The sequence below is a fragment of the Sinohyriopsis cumingii genome, chromosome 17 (genome assembly GCF_028554795.1).
Source record: "Sinohyriopsis cumingii isolate HCF-2022 chromosome 17, ASM2855479v2, whole genome shotgun sequence".
In the NCBI taxonomy this organism is placed as follows: Eukaryota; Metazoa; Mollusca; class Bivalvia; order Unionida; family Unionidae; genus Sinohyriopsis; species Sinohyriopsis cumingii.
This window is the reverse complement of record NC_142977.1, coordinates 16,134,371-16,149,804: the sequence shown is the minus strand read 5'-3', so window position 1 is coordinate 16,149,804 and position 15,434 is coordinate 16,134,371. Positions and strand designations below refer to the sequence as shown.

Genomic DNA, 15,434 nt, shown 5'->3' with positions numbered 1-15,434 from the left:
CCGTGTATTCTCGGTCATACTTTTTTTGTTCGCTGCAACATCAAGTTTGATTGTCCCTATTTCATATGTATGCACGTCTATACCTTTTTTGTTCGCTGCAACATCAGTTTTGATTAATCCTATTCCCCGCCAATACGCGTCTACATTTTTTTTGTTCGCTTCAATATCAGTTTTGATTGTTCCTATTTCCTGTGTGTGCGCGTCTACATTATTTATGATCGTTGTAACATCAGTTTTGATTGTTTCTATTTTCCGTCCATGCGAGTCTACATTATTTATGATCGTTGCAACATTAGCGCCGATTATTCCTATTTCCCGTTCATGCACGTCTACATTCCCTTTGCTCGTTGCAACATTAGTTTTGATTGTTTCTATTTCCTGTCTATACGCAGTGATATCATTTATAGTTATTGTGATCTCATCCAGCTTGGTATTTTTTTTACCAAAGAATTTATCAAAGTTGTCATCGATCCTGTTAACATTTTTTCGTAACGTGTAAAATTGGCCCGACAGCGTTGTAAACTCCGAAATAGTATTTTTTATTGTTGCAAGATTCGGTTCGGTTACCGTCGGGGTCCCAAAAAAACTAGCGGTAGTGAGTTGTATATCGGTGATAGATTTTTTCACCTGCGCGTCGAATTCGATTATAGACATATTCAACAATGTAAGTCCGTCTCGAACGGATGTTATCTCATTCATCACCTCCGATATATGTTTACCCGGTTTGAGTCGTCCGTCGCCGGTATACAACGCGATAGTGCCATTGGCGACATTACGATGTCGTGTTAAAACGTCATCCAGCGACACATTACTGGATTTCAATTTACCCTGGCGGTCTTGAAATACAACTATTTCGCCCGGGTCAACACTTGTTAGATTCAACGTATCGGCGATTTCATCCTCGATTAGTTTTTTTATGTCATCGGCGGCGGGCGTTTCCGTGGATTCTTTCAGTGCCGAAATAGGTCGTCCCCAAATATCAATCATCGTTATTGTAAAAAAAAACGATGTTTTTAATTAACCCGCCGGGCCTCTACGACCCCACTAGTGTATTCGTTTACAACCACATCAGGTGGTTTTCGCGATAATGAAATCGCCGCGAGTACGTTCAATACCTCACGGCCACATATCGGTGGGTCGCTTAATCGCTGTGTTGGCAGCGTGGAATAAAAAACCGGGGCTGAACACGCCCGGGCTGAACACGCCCGGATATACCGCATGAACTCGTTCGGCGGGGCTAACCCGTATGAATCAAAATAGACGATTGCACGCGGATCAATCGCGTACGCAACCCAATGAGTTCCCGCTCCGGAGGACCCATCGAGGTTAATTATGCCGGTTTCAATATTTCTTGGTGCCGCCGGTAATTGATCCCTCATAAAAACACCTCTGAAGTTTTTTATCGCTAACGCGTTTGCGGCGTCTATTAAATCAAAATTAGACATGGGAGTCATTGACTCCTGCGTTAATAAACGGTCCCCGGTAGTCTTAGACCCTTTCCCGAATACCATGAATACGGGGTTCCCGATAGTCTTAGACCCTTTCCGGCTACGGGTCGTTTTTTTTTTGTAGCCTTTCCCGGTTGCCTTCTTCAATGCCATTCCCGCCGCGGTACCAACGGCCCCCAACGCCGCCACCTTAGCCACTGCTGGTGCGGCCGCGGCAATCAACGCTGGAATCGCAGCTAACAGCGGAAATATCCCACCGGTCTTTTCCATGTTTTTAATCGCTGCGGCTGAAAAATCTATTTGAACGCCCTTTTTATTCTTCATCGCATCATTGAAATGTTTTATTTGACGCGCCGTCAACGATATCTTATGATTACCACCCGCCATCTGTGACGGCTTCAGCGTTATTGTGGTCCCGCATTGTTTAGCCGACTTTGATCGTAATTTCTTGACTTGACCATCAGTCAACTCTACACTGACGACACTATACGACATTTTATTGTAAACGCGTTTTGTGCTTTCAATTACATGTTTTCCACTGGCGCATCAACGATTCTCATTCGTCCACCAACACCTTCTAGCAGCATTGATTTATCGCTGAGAATGACAGCAACCGCTCTGTAATTAACACCACCTGGGGCTATACGAGCTCGGAAGTGTATATCAACGACGGATTGTCTCGTTAAATCAAGATGCTCCAACGAAAAATAATAAATCGGATACAGGTTTTTAAAATCAAGTTGTGATATTTGCAAACCAGTGTCGACGTTTTGATCACGACCCATATATGACAGCAATCGATGGTACACACGTGCGATATGGTTGTCGCCGTAATTAAGCTGTATATCCTCGGATGGTTCCTGTTGTCCGTTTATTCTCAGCGAAACATCCCTGACTCCTAATTGATCAAATATCATATGGCTGCGTTCTTGATTACCCAATCGTTCCCTATTCTGTAGCGCTATAAAAATATGACGCGGGGCTGAAACACCCTGTTTTGACGCCAAGTGCCATGTAAACGTATCGGCGACGTTATCCTCTTTAGCATCAGTTGTTACCGCTAGCCAACTCAACAACGATTTTCCTCCCTGTTCCATAAATGCTAACAATCGTGCTTCCGTGGTAACTGATGGAGTCAGCACCGGCATCCACAATGCCATTTTAGTTAAAACAACCTTACCGGCAGCGACGCCAGCAGCACGCCATATTGCATTGTTATCATCGCCCCTTCGCGTTAGCGCGATTGTATGCTTAGCCCCATAGATAACCTTCCTGACATTTCTGCAAAATCCGAATATGTGATGGAGTGGAATCACGCATGAAAACTGTCGGCGTGGTCTTTGCAACATTCCTACTCGTGCTGCGAATCCAATATTGTAATCATTGTTGATACTCTTTATAATATTGAAATTAGCGCCTGGTCTTGCTCTGCGGTCTGGATTAGCTGCTTCAGCCTGTGGGTCAACTGCGGTATCTCTTTCCGCCAGCACGTTGATGTACTGAAGATGATCAGCGTTATAAGTGGCATCCTTCGCAAACATCATAGATGGGCCCGCCGATCTTGTATAATCATCCGAGTATCTCGCTAACCCAATTATCGTCGTTGCAACATCAACCTCGCGTTCTATTGATTCAATTTCTCGCCCGTCAATAAGATATCTGGCGCTCTCAAATAACGCCATGATACCGTTGTTAACGAAGCCAACTCGAACACGATCGTCATCTGCGTATGGTGCATTATCGGCAGCATTTGTCACGAGTTCTCCCTCAATTTCGATAAACGCTTCACACGGCAAAAAATATTTACTGGTATCTTGGACTTGAAGTTCAATTCGCGATCGTAGGTCAGGTTGCGCTGCATAATAAGAATAAAATTGATAATCACGGACAGAATCATCCCTGCGCACTGGGGCATCCATATCAAACGCGGGATCAGCGGTTCGCGCAAACATTTTATTATTATTCATGTCGGTGTTTTCAATTGAAATCCATCAACGTCGTTTTCGTCGTAGACCACTTCCCGCTATCGCGTTCATGAGCGCGTTGGTTGCCGCATCGGCGGGTGGCGAAGTCGCCATTGGCGGAGTCGTCGCCGCCAACGACTCTAGTTTTTCTTCCACGGCGTTATTTATTACTTTACTGACATTTGCAGGCATCACTGTCGTTGATGGCATCTGTTTTCGTTTTCTCACCAACGACATTAGTTTGTCCCGCGCGGCTGAAAGCGCCTTTCCGGCAACATCTCCAATAGCGCTGATTCCCTTATCACGAATAACATCAATAGCCTTCATTCCTAATTGTTTGGCTAACGGCGCTACTTTTGGAGCCATTCTTGTAAATAACCCCGCAATGGTGCTACCGAGACCATCTCCATAGTACGCGCGGTAAACAGGCAATCGCGAGTTTACCACGTAGACGAGTACTGGTTTATCATGGTTGTAGTGTATGATCATCCTTATTAAAAACACCAGTTTTCAAATTAATCATCCACTAACTCGTCTATGAGCGTTCGATATGCATTAATGTCCATGATACCGCCTGCAAATAAACGCTTGCAAATATCAGCGGCCTCATTGATTATTTCCGGAGAGTTATTTCCGGCTCGTTTTCCTCCGATTAGTACTTCCAGCCGTGATATATCACTGAGAACACTACCAGGACAGGTAACGCCGTAGGATTCTTTACCAACAGAGTATCCTTTTCCTTTTTTTGGTGTTCTATCCTTAACTTCCTTGTGGAATGCGTCGTAATCGGAATTACCACGATGTGGTAATGCATCTTTATGTTTACTTGCTAAATACACTATTCTTGCCCAATCCTTTAACGACTTTATATTTTTCTCGTAACCGCTATTGATATGCTTCTTATCTCGTATGCTCTTAGCAAAATTGTTGGCAGCAAAATTAATTAATTCTTCCCTGTTGCTGAAGCCTCTAATTTGATCTATTGTGCTCTTCTTGAGTATAATACGGGGTGTATTCCCCTCTTTTTCTTCCGGTATTTCTTCTTCTGGTATTTCTTCTTCTGGTATTTCTTCTTCTGGTTCTTTCGCAGTAGCACCTGGTTCTTCCTCGTCGGCCATTGTAACATAAGGTTCTTGTGGTTCGGTTATAGCGAGTGGTGGTGGCCTCCGTGTTGTAGCAGCCGCTATTTTTGCAGGGAGTGTTTCTAAAGACCTTTTTGTTTGTTTTGTCTCTGCCGCTATCTTTTCAAGCGCACCAAGAACGGGTACAGTTGCCGCCGTAACATCCTTAGTCGCTTTAGTTACCGGGGCAAATAACTGTTCGCTTCCAACAGCAAAATCAGTTTGCTTTTGTTGTCGCGTTTGAAGTTTCTCTCTCACTCTGTCTCGTAACGGTATAAACTTTCTAAGCGCTGCTAGCCGCTCTCTGGCTAGCCGAGTGGTAAGTGATTCGCCTACCATTATTGCAATTGCTCCGCAATTTCTAATTTCCCGCCCAGTGTGTCATCGGAGGCTCCGTCTATAATCCTTCTAATGTTTTTGATCTTACTAGAAATCTCCCGGCGTCGTTCATAAACACGTCCAAGTTTTTTTCGTATTATTTCAACGGCAATAAATAGTCCAATGAATGCATTTGCGTCATTGTGGTACAAGTTTTCATTAATAGTATGTTGTAATCGTTTTATAAAAAAGTACTCGCGGGCCAGGGTGAAACGCCCCCGTTTCGATTGTTCGTTAATAATCTCATAATCGGATAATATTTTTTCGCTGTCGAGACCATCAGATAATTCAATTCCTTGATTTTTTAATTTTGAAATCTCGGCTAATATATTATTGATGTCTTCGATATTCATTATTCTTATAAAACATCTTATTTTTAAATAAAAAAAAATTATTTTACAAAATGAACCCCGCGCATCAATCCCGAGGTGTGTTAACCGTAGAATAATTCATTTTCTTCCGGAACAGACGCGTTCGCACTGTCATGGCGACTTCGTCAGCGCCATAGGCGCCGGTGGCCTTGTCACGGTGACTTCGTCACTCGCTAATTTCTGTTATATATGAAAATCGAATTCTGTGCCCAGTCTTTTTTGAGATCGCTGAATTCTGTATTCCTTCTGCAACAAATCGTACTGCGGGCATACAAATATCAAAATATCTACTGGCTTCATTCATCGACTGAAAAGTTTTTTCTTCGTGCGTTGTTGTATCAAATGACTTTACGGGTTTTGCTTTCTTTGGGTATTTACCAGTTTGGCCTTTTTTACTGTTTTCACTCGAGAGATAGCTTGTAGGTTTATAAGAGAATTATCAGTCTTATTATTATTAATATGATCAATCACAAGCCCATTCTCGATTAATCCGTTAAATGCTTCAAATACCATCCTATGAACATAATAATTCTTCTTTCCGGCACCAAACATCAAATACCCCTGATTATTTACGGTACCAACCGGCTTCTTCAGTCTGCGGTTTCTAACAATGCCGTCGCGAGATGCCTCGTAATTGACGAGCAGGGGATGCGGCTGAAATTCTTGGTCCATTTATATAATAATACTATTTGTCTAATTTATTATTTGGTTTAATTATAAATCTTTCAAAGTAGTCTTGGGGGGTTTTGATGACGAAGTCGGCGGTGGGGTCAATGACGGCGTTTTTAATTCGCTTGTCGTAATAACGTTTTAACTCTCTGTATCGCTTTCCGCCACAATTAATACACAACTGCGATTTTCCTCTTACACCAACGCGGCAAACCAAGCACGGGAGGGGGCCAAGAGAACCATTACGAACGCTTTGTAAATGATACGCGCAGAATTCACCTCTACATGATTTATTGCACGGGGTTGTCGACCCAATCATCAACCATTTGCAGTGATTCATTATACTATATTCTTTTATTTAAATACTTGTTTTAATTATATGGATGAGTTTGAGAGATTAGCGGCAATTAAGCCCTGGAAAAATATTAAATTCAATCTCGATAGAGTCCTCAAGGACGTACCAAAAGCGTTAATAAACGATAAAACCCTGTTGAGTAAAATACGCGATTGTATCGATGAATTCAAGCGTGATGGTGCATCTCATAGTTGGTCAACATTTCGAATTGATGGCGTTGTTGATGCTACCATGAACGACAACCGCGCAGCAACGATAATATCACAACTTGGCTCCAGCAAGTATTTCTTTAGAGTAAAATTCATTGTCCGGGTGGAATCAGGTAATTGGATCATACGTGATAAATTTGAACCAGTTCTCAGCGACAAGAAAACAGTCATTGTCAGCCGCGACTCCAAGCCGGGGCTGTTAACCGGAATTGACAAACCATACTATGAACGAGCGTATCCTGAAACAGCAGTTGTTTATGGAATATACCCGTTAAATAAGAAACCTGATATCGGAAAACTGAAACCAATGAGACAGTCAACGGGGATAAATTGTGTAGCAGAACGAGTAATAGAGCATTTTACAAATGCATGTCGAGGAAACAAATTGACTGATTTACGACGTAGCAAAATCAACCAGTGGGAACTAACCGTAAAAGAGCGTGGAGCAACCATCAGCGACATAGCGAGATTAGAAACGTCGTTGAGATTTCCAATAACCGTTACAACGATAACCGGTGAAGTATTATACGAATCGAAGTATAAATCAAATGGGGCTCCAATCAAAATTATTGATCATAACGAACACGCGTGGACGCCCGCGATCACAGTGTTTCCACGGGATAGAACAGTAAAGTATATACCTGAAGAATTCCTGGGAGAGGATGGTTTTCTCGCGGAGAGGAAACTATTTGATGCTATTGCTTGTTTGTGTAAAAACGACCCTGTATCAGTGTGGTTACTTCGCAGCGCTGAAAACGATGCGGATACCTTTGATCAGTTTGTAAGACCAAACGGTGAATTATATCGCACTGAAGCATTTCACAACAGGATGAAAAAAACCGCCATGGAATTTGAGGAGCATGATGAACAACTGCTAACAAATTGTTTTACGATTCCATCGGTTGTAGCTCATGTTGCAGCAAGGAAAAATGCGTGGAGACCAACGCGCAAGGAATTTCTACCAGATGTACAATCCAGTTGTTTGGAATACTATCACGGTGGACTATGGAACACTGAATACAACCGCGACGCTATGATCTCGGTTGATATGGTTGCCTGTTATCCAGCGAGTTTTCTCGGGTATGGATCCGCCGCTGAGTATTTCAAACGATTTGGACACCCCAGACATGAAATGACTCGTGTTGCTATTAATGGACCACTGCCTGATTTTGATTTAACCGGATTCGCTCGCATAGTATCATTTGAATTCGCAGCAGGACTTCATCGCTGTTGCTATATTTGGATCGGTAGACACATGGCTGAAAAGAAATGGCTGCCAATAGCGCTGCTACGGTATATGATTGATTGTGAAATGCTGGTTTCGTTGATTGTCAGTGACGCGATTGTATCATACCGGGCGCAGACTGAAGTCTGGTTACCAGAACCAGAGCGTCTAGATAGCATAATTGACGAGTCCAGAAAAAACATTGATGCCGACGAGGAATATATCGTCGAATGGTCCAGGAGGATATTCAACCAACGAAACCGCGAGGCAAAAGATCTCGGTAGAAGAATAATCGGTAAGTTTAAACAAGGTGGAAAAAACTGCGACTACAAACGATATTGCTCACGGCTGATTATAGATGACGCAGAATATGATTTCGTAATCAAGGACGCAGTGGCGAAAAATAAATACGTGAACTGTAAAACAGCTTTCTTGTCCAATGGAACAAGGTTGGGTACAGTTGTTACCTACAGCGACGGAGACAGCCCGGCATACCCGCATTTGAGGGCGTCTATGCTGGGTTACGCCGCTATCAATTTATTCTCGATGATAAATAGATTTCCCGACACCGCGGTTAGAGTAGCCGTTGATTCATTTTATATTGACGCGAAGTATAGGGGAAACATAGCCGAGTTTACTAGTCCGGACGAGAGTTGGGGTACATGGAGAATTAAAAATGAAATACGACGCGATTATTCCCCGTCAGCGGATGTCACCGTTGAGAACGACTACTTACGCGGTGATAAATTGTCAGAATGGTCTAATGCACCACCGTGTTCTGATCCAATTTGTAGACACAAGACGGTTTATTTAAGCGGCTGTGGCGGGTCAGGAAAGACGACTCGGGCAATTGAATTATTCCGAACGCGGGCAAGTATGATCGTGCTTACACCGACCCATAGACTAGCGCGAGAGATAAAACAACGAAATGTTGACGCCGTTACTTATCACAGCTTTTTTCGATACAGCGGCGGTGAGTGGACTCCTGATCGAATGGTGGAAAAATTTATTCCTGAGGTTATCATCTGGGATGAGATATGTACTGTTTCGTTAGATGTTTTACAAATGTTTCTTGAGTGGTTACTGCTCGGAATACAGCGGTAATCATGTGTGGGGATCATGGCCAACCACCACCATTTGTCGGCGAGGGTCCACATGATTGGTTAAGGGGTTTTGTGGACTATTATGAAGAAACCGATACTGATTACCGAGCACTTGATGAACAACTGCGCGAGGTTAAAAAATTAATCAGATTACAGCCGGATAGAATTCAATGTGAAATAATCCGAGAGGTGATTCCGGAAACGCCGTTAAATGAATTCTGGGAAACATGGAAACCAAACGATTTAATTGTAGCGAGCAGAAAGATAGTCAGAGACTCACTTCAGCGGAAGTTGTTTACGTTGCATAAGGAAAAGTTTCCAACGCGCCCAGTGCCGTTATGTTATAGACCCGCGGATACACGGCGACAGAACATTGAAGTTGAAATCCCGGGCCCGACAGCGTCAGGGACAAAAAAACAAATTCTCGTGCTGAATGATATCGTGCTCGTTGATATCAGCGTCGTCGAGGGCGCGCTACGTGCTGATAAATCCCCGTGGACGCTAGGATACGCAACGACAATACATTCCTCACAGGGATTAACCATCACGGACACAATTGTTTGGATGGTTGATAATCGCATCGAATGGTCAAATCTAGTCTATCTTGCAGTGTCCCGAGTACGGAGGATAAATCAGCTTCGAAGAATTGTTATTGACGAAGCCAGTGACAACGATGACATCATCGATGCAAGCGTCATTGATAGAAAACTCTCGGGTTACCGCCAACAGGATAAAAAAAAACAGCGGCGTTTTGATATTGATGCCGAATTAATAATTGCGTTACGACAACAACAGAATAATCACTGCGCGAGTTGCAATTGTGTAATGCGCTGGCGTTATTCGGATAAAGACGCTCGCCAATTTACCGTGGACAGGATCGATAACAGTCTCGGTCATGTCAAAAACAATGTGAGGTTGACCTGTCTTGAGTGCAATAGACGCAACGGCGCTAGTTAAGACCACGTGGGGGCAATTGAGTATCGTTAGGTATCACTTGTAGTTGCTCGCGTGTAAATCCGCGCTGAGGAGCAGTTGAATCCAGTCTATAGATCGGTGGTCTACCAGTTGATCGTGTTATCGTTGATATGTTATGTATGGTAACACTCCAAATAGGATCAGTAGCTCTTTTTTTACCGCCTTCAAGCTCTCCTGGTTCATATAGATATCTCACGGCGACATCGCCAAGAATCGGCTTGGAAACGCTATTTATTTTTGATCTTCCGGGTATATACTCGTATTTAATCGCGTCGCTGGGCTTCATGTTGATTGCTCGGGTAATCTCGTTATTTAACGCGGCAATTACGCCTGGCAACCTTTTGACCCATTCACGAGATCGTTTTTCTTGGATGAATTCCTTCGCGTATTGATATCCAAATAACCGTTCAGCAAGAGTCCGATTGAATCGTTCAACAATTGCCTGATCACGATGTAGCGCAGTATGACCTCGTCGTACCGCGACGCTATGATGTTTCAGCGTTGATAAAACAGCGCCGCGAAATTCACTACCAGGATCAACTTGTAATAGATTTGGCCAGCGCAGAGGACCTCTTCGATAAATTCTTTCAAACGCAGCGGCTACTTCAGTTGCTGACTTTGTTTTTAACGGCTCCGCTTGTTTGTATCGACTCGCAACATCAACTACGGTTAGCGCGTATTTGTAACCGTTGTCATGCGGCAAAAATAGTATATCAGCCTGATGAACTTCATTAGGTACGCTGACATCAAAGCGCGAGAAGTTGATTTGTTTAGGCGGTGGTAGATAGATTTGCCATATAGCCTGTTTGGATAACCAATTAGCCGCAGTGGCCTTTGTTACCTTTTCAGCGCTTGCAAGCTTACCAATTGCGGCCTTCCCCTTCCAGTATCCTCTCGGAGAATAATAGATGGATTCCATATTGTTATTAATTACCAGCGCCCATCATTAATTTACCTTTCATAGCCGATTTTACCAACCATGAGGCCAATTTTTCTTTGACGGATTTATCAGGAATAGCATTTAACGCGTGAATTAATTTCACGTCCGCGATATGACGCTGTTGCAGATCGCTACTTTTGTAAGCAACTTCATGAGCATGACACGCCTTATCGATAGCGTTTATTGGATACTCACCGGGTTTGGGCTGATTTTGATCATCGAGTCTGATATCTAATCGTGTTCCGGGGCCACAGTAGCTATATCCTGGGAGGTGTTTTTCCCCTGGATACTTTGCCCACGGGGTTCCGGGGAGTTTTGATAACCTGGCTGCAATATCACCTCCTCGCTTTTTTTTAAAACATCCCCGGGTTTAATAGAAATAAATCTAAATTTCTTTGTACCGCATTGTACACACTTACCAGTAAGGGCCGATCTGTTATTTCTTGTTGTAGCGGTTGTCATATCATTTGTGCCAGTACGCACTCTACACTTTACACAATATAGATCCATAATTTATGTATAGAGATATGAATATAATTGATTTTTCGGCGACTAAAACAAGAGAACCAGTTAAGCATGTTGCAGCGTTACCAAACTCGATCCGGATGATTATCATCGGACCATCTGGATCGGGCAAGACGCAATTGTTACTTAATTTAATAATGAGATGGATGAAGTGGGATAAGTTGTATTTGGTTGCTCCTAGCGTAGATGATCAACGATGCTACGAGGTGTTGAAAGATTTCAACGAGAATGCATCAGCGATCGCTAAAAAAAATGTTATTGAGTTTATTACAGATATCAATGATGCACCAGGTATTGATGATATTGATGGCGACGTTAACAATCTAGTCGTGTACGATGATGTTATGTTAGACAATCAAAAAAACCCAGCTAGGATATTTTCCAGAGGCAGGCATAAAAACACTGACGTGATGTATGTCACTCAACGGTATACTCAGATTCCAAAAGTAATCAGAGATAACTGTAATATTCTTGCTGTATTCAACGGCGTTGATACACACACGCTACGAAATATTTGGCAGACATGGTGCGGCGGTGACATGGACTTTAATGTTTTTCGAAACTTTTTTAGTCATGCTCAGTCGACCCCACATGGATTCGTAACGATAAATTTACATGATCCTCGGACACGATATCGTATCGGACTTGACCAAATATTCGGTTAGTTGTAAATAGCCACTTAGCAGCAGAGGGGGCAATGACATCGACGCGGTCGTCGATGTGCTTACCGGACGCTGACGACGCTGGGGATCGACGCGCAGAAGGTGTTAATTAAACCAAATGACGATTGGACGATCCCCCAACGACGTCGTCGTTTTTTTTTACCAGGCGCTGACGACACTAGATCGTTGAGTTGCAGAAGGTATTAATTAAGCCAAATAACGATTGGACAAAATGTCGGATTCGCCCCCTCTGTTGCTAGGAGAACTTGTTACTGTACATAAATCACTTTTCTTTTTTCAGAGTGACATTCACCTTTGATTTTGTGAGCCCAAGTCAGTATGGTTCTTTCCTACCATAAGTGCTAGCCATTCATAAAACATGGTAACTGTAGAGAGTAGAGAACTTGAGGAATTGTGCAAAAAACATTTTCCTTCTTTCAGTTACAGTGGTCTTGACTTTGGACCTTGTGACTCTGAAATCAATAGGGCTCTTTAACCCTGATCAACACACTTACAAACTTGAATGATCAATTAAACCCTGATCAACATGCTTACAAACTTAAGTGATCAATTAAACCCTGATCAACACACTTATAAACTTAAATGATCAATTAAACCCTGATCAACACACTTATAAACTTAAATGATCAATTAAAACTGAATCAACACATCTATGGACCTAAATGATCAATTAAACCCTGATCAACACATTTACAAACTTAAATGATCAATTAAACCCTGATCAATGCACTTACAACTTAAATGATCAATTAAACCCTGATCAACACACTTACAAACTTAAACACACTTACATACTTATCAACACACTTATAAATTTAAATGATCAATTAAACCCTGATGAACACACTTACAAACTTAAATGATCAATTAAGCCCTGATCAACATACATTCTTAAATGATCAAATAAACCCTGATCAACACACTTACATATTTAAATGATCAATTAAACCCTGATCAATACACTTACAAACTTAAATGATCAGTTGCAACCTGATCAACACACTTACAAACTTAAATGATCAATTAAACCCTGATCAATACACTTACATGTTAGTATGTAATCATTAAAGGTTTCAAGAGAACCAATAACTAAGCTTTAAACTGAAAGCCAAATAATACAAAACTCTTGAAACATTAAATACTGCTTTCTGTATGCCATCAGCTGGTATATAGAACCAGGGAATATAGTGTTTGGATATCAATGCATCAGTGGTAAATCTTTGGTCAAGTTAAAAGTTAAACCTTGAGTAAATACTTTGATTTTACTTTCTTCTCAACAGGCTGAGTGTTGTCATGTGTCCTCTTTGCCAAGTCATAACTGGTCCTGCACCCTTTCTAACCAACAAGTGTTTCTTCTCTTGTTCAATCATTATTTGACTATCTTTTAGTAAGTGTATCTCTTTACTTAAAAATTCAGAAATCATTGTAGCCTTTTCAATCATCATTTGTGCTACACCTGTCCCCTTTATTTTTCTTTTCCAAGTGGAATTTTAGCTTAATGTTCCCTGTTTAGGTAATTCCTCTATGCTTAAGAATTTTGTACCATGCATCCTCATGTAATGATCACTGTATAGAAACAAATGGGAAAAAGAACCCTGTCACAAACTGTCCATTGTTATGTATATTTGATTTAATTTATATCTAATTTAATTTAATTGTTCGTTTGTTAGTTTTAAAATTATTTTTTCCATTACATGGTATAGTAATGTAATTTTTGTTTACTGGAATTTGACATTTTCCAGAAATTAGTTTGACCTGACTGTTCTTTCATAGACACCTAATAATAGAACTTTGTATCTAAAAGCTGACCTAGTTCCTGGCCTAGACTGAGAATCAAGTAAACAACTTTTTATTATTATTCATTCGTAATGTGGGATTGATAAGAGTGAAATCAAGGCTGGCTGGGAGTACGTGATTTTAAGCATCTGAAGCTTCGATCTGTTTCTAGATAGTGATCATGTGACCCTTATACTGGAATCTGTTTTGCATCTCAAGTTAGTGTATAACCTTTTTCTATAGAGAATTTAGTCAGTCGTGCTTCTAAACATTTAGATATCAAGTTGTTTGTTCTGTTGTGACCAGTTGGAGTTACATTTTAATTTTTCTTCAAATTATTGGATTCTAAAAGATTAATTCTTTTCCCTGAATATTTAAATGCTCATACAGAATTCTTAGACAAAGACATTTACTGAAATTTTATTTGGAAATTCAAACACTGGAACATTATATTCTGTGGTACAACAATGAACTGTAGACATATCAGTCTTATGCAGGTTACAGTATACATCATCGCCTTTCATTTTGGATTTTTGTCGGGACTCGAACTTGAATTTAGTAGAACGTTTAATTACTAAGACTTCTAATTTTTAATTCTTGGATTATTCTTGGTATATTTTTGGATTTGATTTTTAAAGCCATAAGTTCTCTTTTCCATTTTGCCTTGTTTTTCTAGGAAATAAATTATGTTAAAGTTTACAAAGCTTGTTGTCTTCACTCTTTTAATGTTACTGTTTATTAGAGCCTAAATACGTAATACCGTAATATAATGAGTATTTAAAAATTCACCAAATTTGCAATTAACAATCAAAGGTTCCTCTTATCAAACATATAAAGGTGAGTTTGTCAGTATTACACAGATAACTGAAATCACATAGGTTTTTCAAAAACAGAAAGCCTGTGCAGACAATTTATGTCATGCAATAAATTGCTCAGGATTTTCCAAGGTCTCGTACACTTTTCATACATTTTGTCATTTCATTAATATTCCTGCTATCACTATCATTCAAATATCATATACATTTTTCTTATTCTTTCAGACAGAACTTGCAACCACGATATTTTATTTTCAATCTCTTCCAGCATTCAAAGTGCCATGATACACATAAATATCAAATCAAATCAAAACTGCATTTAGTAATGATCATATTATATCAATGCTGTTATTTTTATGTAATGATCATATCATATCAATGCTGTCATTATGTAATTATCATATATCAAAGCTGTCATTGTGTAATTATCATATATCAAAGCTGTCATTATGTAACTATCATATCAGAGCTGTCATTATGTAATTATCATATCATATCAAACCTGTCATTATGTAATTATCATATCAGAGCTGTCACTATGTAATTATCATATCATATCAATGCTGTCATTATGTAATTATCATATCAGAGCTGTCATTATGTAATTATCATTTCATATCAAAGCTGTCATTATGAAATGATCATATCATATCAATGCTGTTATTATGTAATGATCATATTATATCAATGCTGTTATTATGTAATGATCATATTATATCAATGCTGTTATTATGTAAAAATTATTTCATATCAAAGCTGTCATTATGTAATTATCATATCATATCAAAGCTGTCATTATGTAATTATCATATCATATCAGAGCTGTCATTATGTAATTATCATATGATATCAAAGCTGTCATTATGTAATTATCATA

General features: G+C 40.4%; 1 protein-coding gene across 4 annotated transcripts in view; it reads right to left on the bottom strand.

Moving 5' to 3' along the window:
• LOC149777811 (protein GPR107-like) overlaps positions 1-15,434 on the bottom strand; it is a 103,416-nt gene that overhangs the window by 75,064 nt on the left and 12,918 nt on the right. The window lies entirely within an intron of this gene.